The sequence below is a fragment of the Triticum aestivum genome, chromosome 3A (assembly GCF_018294505.1).
Source record: "Triticum aestivum cultivar Chinese Spring chromosome 3A, IWGSC CS RefSeq v2.1, whole genome shotgun sequence".
NCBI classification, from domain to species: Eukaryota; Viridiplantae; Streptophyta; class Magnoliopsida; order Poales; family Poaceae; genus Triticum; species Triticum aestivum.
The window spans coordinates 718,676,821-718,683,596 of NC_057800.1; the positions used below are offsets into that span (position 1 = coordinate 718,676,821).

A 6,776-nucleotide genomic window follows, 5' to 3' on the forward strand; every position below is an offset into this window, starting at 1 on the left:
CACAAACAAGTAGATCATCTGCAAAAAGGAGAGAGTGGGTAGCAGGGCAATTTGGTCCCAGAGTTATACCTTCAAAACAGTTAGCTGCCATGGCCTCTTGTAGAGCAATTGAAAGTTCATTGATTGCTAGGACAAAAAGGTATGGGGACAGGGGACAACCTTGCCGAACACCTCTATCTCCTCTGAATCTCGCAAACGGTTGACCACTAATGACAACAGAAAAAGTCGGCGAAACACGAGTGGACTAAATTAATAAAATGAGCGTGCAGCCCTTTACGAGCAAGAGCAGCAACAATGAAATTCCACTCGAGTCTATCAAAAGCTTTGGCAAGATCTATTTTGAGCATAAAGGCTTTATTCTTCCAAGAAGAAAGAGCAAAAGAATGTGTTATCTCTTGCGCTATGATGATGTTACTGCTAATACGCCTACCCTCAATGAAAGCTTGCTAAGAAGGATGAACATAGTCCGGCAAGTGAGGTTTCAGTCTATTGGCAAGGCATTTTGCAATAATTTTGTAGATGACATTGCAAAGACTAATGGGCCTATAATCTGCCGGCACTAAAGGAACAAGCTTTTTAGGAATCAGAACAATGTGGGTATCATTTATATGTGCTGGCATTATACCTGTTTGGAAGAAATTCCTTACCAGCCGCACGACATCTTGCCCGATCCACACCTAGGTTGCAATGTAGAATTCTACATTAAATCCATCAGGCACTGGCGATGCGTTTCTTTTCATACCCTTGAGAGTGTCCAAAATCTCCTCTTCATCTGGAATAGAATATGTGTAGTCTTGTGTCTGTTGGGGAAATTGAACATTGAAGAAGGGCCTGCCATTGTTAGTTTGAGTGGATGCAAAAATAGATCTGAAATAATTCACAAATGTATTACTGATTTTGTCTGGCATGTGCTGTATAACATCATTTTCATCTTTGACTGAAGCAGTGGTGTTCCTTCTTCTTCTTTTGATGATAGCACAATGGAAGAAGAAAGTGTTCCTGTCTCCATCTTTGATCCACTGTTTTTTCGCTCTCTGCATGTAGGAATCCGTTAGTTTTGTCATTGTTTGCTCATACCTTTCAACTAATGATGCCTCCAAAGCATGGTCTTGGTCTTGAAACGGCTTCATTTGAATTTGCTTGATCTGCTCCTCTAAATTATTTAGTTCCTGATTCAGTGGCTTCTTTTTCTTACACCATATCTTAAGAGAGCCTGCAAGATGGTTAGTTCTATTTGAGAAGGATTTATTTTTTGAAGAAAGCCAAACTGATCTTGCATGGTTTAGGAAATCTTGTTCTTTAAGCCACCAATTTTCAAACTTAAAAGAGCATTTTATATTACAAGTGCGACCTTCTGTGGACAGCAAGATTGCAGCATGATCACTCAGATTGTGGATAATAGGCATGTTGTAAACATTAGAAATAGGATAAGCAGCACACCATTCAGCATTTACCAAGCATCTGTCCAATCTTTCAAAAGTGGGTTTAGAGGCAAATCTTTTATTTGTCCAAGTGTATGCCGGACCACTGAAACCCAAATCATAGAGACCACATTGTTTCACTAAAGCACGAAAACCATACATGCGAGAGCGATTTATATTAGGGGAGTTTGTATCCATATCATACAAAAGCTCATTCATATCCCCTATACATAGCATGGGTAAACTGGAGTTATTATACGCAAAAGCAGCCACCTTACTCCAGATTTGAAAAGTTTGACGATGATACGGATCACCATAGATACACACGAAGCCAAACTTCAGATTGCTAGTACTATGTACAGCAATAGCTAAGATAACATGGAAGCTAGCACTATGAACATGAACTTGCAGATCATCATTCCACATTAGCCATAGCCCACCCGAGCGACATCGAGAGGGAACCACTAAAGCGTCATTCATGTTGAATCTGGCAGATAGATCAGAAGATTTTACCTTTGTCGATTTAATTTCAGAAACAAAAACTATCTGAGGTTTCGCAGAATGGATCATCCTGGCAAGAAAGGCCATCTTCTCACTGCCAAGATTCCTTCCCATACCTTGGCAATTCCATCCCAGGGCCCTCATGACGCCTACAGAACTGGCTTCGTTCCCTCAAGGTCCAGCTACCTATTCTGTTCCTCCAATGCCTTCTTGCTCCTTTGAGGAGTGGATGTACTAGGCAAGGGCATAAATAGCTGACCTGTATTGATGCTTCAACGGCAAGCTAGGATTTTGAGAGCTTGTATCCAGCGGAATCAGAGAGCACAGCTGGTCAATCATCCACACAACAGCAAGAATAGGGAGGATTTGGGGATCTTTGGTTCGTGGGTCCCTAGAGAAAAGAGGGGATTCTGTTGGGGGAGTAGCAGATCGAGAGTGTGAAGCAATTAGCGAGGGCGAGAAACAACAACGAATCCGGATTTGGGAAAGATTAGAGAAATCTAGGCAAGAAGAGAAGGAATCAGGAAGGAGATTAGAAACGGCATCACGCCAGTCGCCGGCAAATCGCCAAAGTCGCCACGGAGGGCAAAGTCCGGAAACTTCCCTTGCCGTTGATTCGTCACGGCCAAAAGTGTTGGCGCTGGCTATGGCTACAGGCGAATCAACCTGTGGTTGAGATGGTTAGGTGGACAGTGGTATCCTCAACCCATCAGGGTTCAAATCCTTGTGCTCGCATTATTCTTGAATTTATTTCAGGATTTCCGGCGATGTGCTTTCAGTGGGAGGAGACGTTCCCGTCGACGACGAGGCGCCTATGGTGACTTCGTAAATCTCAAGATGATATGGCGGCTCAGTCTCTCGGAGATGCTCATAGAGGTAGTGTGTGTATGCGTTTATAGAGATGAGTGTATGTGCATGTATATGAAGTATGAACGCTTGTGTCTGTACTGATGCTCAAAAAAAAGTAGACTGCTTACAGTAGCAGCAACGTCTTTATTTTTCACGGAAGTACAAAATACAATTACACGGATACGAAGTAAAATTGCTAAGACTAACGAAACCAAGGGCCATAGCCCAAACTAAAAGTGATCATCTGAGCAGAAATGCAGATTATTTAGCTAGCTCTGGTGCCAAATTCATTCGATCTTCAGTCAATTCTCCCTGCGTTGCAGCCTGAGCGCGAAGGCCTGCAGCGAGAGGAGCACCTTCTTGAGCCGCTCTCTGGCTTTGGCGTCGATGAGGTTCCCCTCGCCGTTCAACTTGGGCGGGTCCTCATACGCCCTAATGTGGAGCTCCGGCTTATTGATGAAGTGCAGGTCCAGATATATCCCGATCTCGCGCAGGTGGAGTGACGCCCTGCCCCCACCAAAGTCGCCCCCGGCGCATACGATCGCCGCTGCCTTGTCGGCCCAGCATTTGTGCGTGCCCCTGGAAGCCGTCGCCGCCGTCCGTCTCCAAGTCTGGGTTGGCCATGGGCAGTCCAGAGATGTCGATATGGTCGATGCGCAGCCCCGGGATGGACTCCTCGCACATCTCCTCGGCTACAGAACGCATGCAAGGCGCGGTCAGCACTCAGCTGGGCGCGTAACCACATGCAAAATGAAATGTGTGTACGTACCCGCACGGATGAGGCCGACGTGCCAAGAGTTGCTGCGGAGGGAGCCGGAGATGGCGGCCACACGGAGGATGGGCTTTGCCGTCGTCGACGCCGTCACGGATCCCATGCTTCGATCTTGATGGTTGCCGTGACAACCTGTGAGTGAGTGGTTGCTCGGTTTACTGACGTGATATGGAGCTCGATTAGTGACTGGTGTCCGGTCATGGAAGCGGAGACGGCTTAAATAGAGGACCAAAGTTGATCTCAGCCAGGTCATTGTGAACGTCAGAGTTGCTGGCGTGACCGTTTTGTCCCGTTGAACAACAGAGTGAGTCATTTGATCCACTACCGTTAGTGGAAAGATATGAGATCGTCATCGATGGCATCATTTCCTGATCTATTTCTAGTTGCCTAATCTAGTACTAACAATATGATTAAGTTTCTGATCAATTGCTACTTGCCCAATCTAGTACTAGCAGTATGATTAAGTAATAGGCAGGTTCGTGGATGCATGTGTAAGCACTGTACGTGAGTATATGGCCAACGACCAGCAGCCGTCACCAATAGTATTCGGAGACCTCATTGATGACGTCACTCGCCAGCGACTATGTCTGGGTTTCTTTTAAAGCATCTCCAATAGGCGCCGAACGCGCCGCGCGCAAAAAACAGCTTTGTCGCACGCCCATCGTCTGGTTTGGCGCGGCGCGCAGCGCTGGCTCCAGCAGCCACGCTAAAATGCAGCGTGCGCGCCGCGCGCGACTCTCGCTCAAACAACATATGCATTCGAAAACAGAAGCAAAAAGATCAAACACAAACAAAAATAAATCAAAATAAATAGTTCAATTTCATTATTACAACTCAAACAAACAGTTTATCGTTCAATAGAACAAATAGTGCAATTAAACATAACAAATAGTTCAACAATACAATATCGAACGCACAAATCATGATGCTCTTTGTCGTCCATTCCATGCCCACCACTTCTCAATGAGATTTTGAAGATCATTATGCGCTGCGGGACATCTAATGGCATGATAGGAGGCAACAAAACGGGCCACCCTTTCAGCCCTCCGTCGCACTCGCACGGGATATCCCAAGAGCTCATACTGAGAGTCAGTGGTGGAGACACCGCCCGGCGACCCTGGGCACTTGCCCGGGCTCGCTGGCTCCCCGACAACAGTGCTGGATCGATTAACAAAGGCCTAAAGTTTTTTTTTGAGAATCACAGCGCACTTTATTGCTTAAGTTCAATGTTTACATGAATACATAAATGAGCAGGTGGTGCATCAAGCCACACATGCCTACCTATATCAAGAGACGTAGCCATACGTGCTAGTCTGTGAGACTCCCCATTACATTCGCGATGTTCATGACTAAAAAAACAAGCCCTAAATAAATTGCTTCATTCTTTGATCTCATGAAACATCATACAATGTCCACCAAGGTTCTTTGGTGCTTCGATTTCCCGGACGACTCTCAGACAGTCAGTAGCAATATGTACTCTTTCCAGGTCCAGGTCCTCACTCAGCGCTAGTGCTTCTCGACATGCAAGTGCTTCTAGGGTTTCTGCATCAGAGATGCCCTCAAACACCACTGCCGAGGCCCCTTGGAAACGCCCTTGTTCATCCCGGCATACGGCCCCAACGGCCCCTCTGCATTGCATCTTCGCCACAGCTCCGTCGACGTTGATCTTGCAATGTCCTGTGAGCGGAGGAACCCATCGAGGCACCTCCCGAGCTGCCCCATGCCTGGTCTTGGTCTCCACATCTAACACCTTAAGCTCCTCCAAGTATCTGCTGATGAATAGATGCGTCGACAATAGACTTTGGAATTCATGCTCATGAATTGCTTTCCTCCGGGCATACCATATTGCCCACAAAGTGACTAACACCTCGATAAACTTCTTGTTGGACAGAGTCTCGCTTATCCCGAATAACCATAACTTTGCATCTTGTGTTTCATCTCCATATATCGGAAGGGTAGAATCATCATCCCGCAGCGCCCACACACTTTTTGCCATATTACAATCCAGTAAAGGATGTCTCCATGTATCATTTGTTGCATTACACAGGGAGCAAACCGGTGTGGTGGCCATTTGCCGTTGTGCACGTACCCCTCCCGTCGGCAATGATGCCTTGGCCAGCCTCCAAGCAAACATACGTAACTTTGGCGGTACTTTTGTGCTCCATAGCTTCTTCCAACCCTTCTCCTCCTGCTGTAAATTGGAGTTCCCCATGTCACCACTCAGTCAAGCTTCTCTCTATAACTTAGTATCAACGAGCAACTTATAACAAGATCGCACCGTAAAAATTCCGTGTTGATCATAGTGCCATGCCCAGAAATCATGAGAGTTTGAGTGACTTAATGGAATCTTTCGTACCACCTCGATGTCCATAGGCAGCATATAAGTGTTTAGCTTCTGAACATCCCATTCTTTTGTTGCTGCAGCTATAAAGTCAGCTACTTTCTCAGGTGGGTTTGCAGCCGCTGCACATATTGGCCGCAGCATGAAATCACGTGGTAGCCAGCCATCCTCCCATGCATTCGTATCTGCTCGGTTTCCTATGCGCCGGATCAAGCCCAGTTTGAGTACTTCCTTTCCTTCATGTAAAGCGCGCCATATCTGAGATGGATTTGTTCCCAACTCCGCATCAAGAAAATCAGTAGCCGAAAAATACACAGCCTTGAGTAGGCGTGAACTCAGGGAGTCTTGATCTTGTGTTATTCTCCACTCTTGCCGAGCCAGTAATGCTAGGTTGAATATCTCCATATCCCAGAATCCCAAGCCTCCTCTATATTTTGGCATGCACATGGAGTCCCAAGACACCCATGCCGTTTTTCGTTCGCCCCTTTTGCTGCCCCACCAGAACTTACGAACCATCGACGTGATACACTCGCACAAGCCCCGTGGCAATTTGAAGACGGACATGGAATATGTTGGTATTGCTTGCACAATAGACTTAATTAGCACCTCCTTGCCACTTCCTGCTAACATCTTCTCCATCCAGCCTTGCACACGCTTCCATATGCGCTCTTTGATATATGAAAACGTTCCATTCTTTTCACGTCCCACATCTGATGGTAACCCAAGATATCTTTCATTTAGCGATTCATCTGATGGTAACAAAGGCCTAAAGCTGTTCGGTAGCTTGCTTTACCTGGGTAAAAATAATTTGGGCCTTCGTTTCTCAATGGTTCACAGCCCAACAGGTAACCACACGAGACCCGCAGCCCAGCCAACAGTTCACGACCCGAGG

General features: G+C 46.4%; 1 pseudogene; it reads right to left on the reverse strand.

Annotated features, from left to right (window-relative positions):
• Positions 1 to 2,911: 2,911 nt before the first annotated feature.
• LOC123059405 (probable NADPH:quinone oxidoreductase 1) lies at positions 2,912 to 3,718 on the reverse strand (annotated as a pseudogene).
• Positions 3,719 to 6,776: the final 3,058 nt, after the last annotated feature.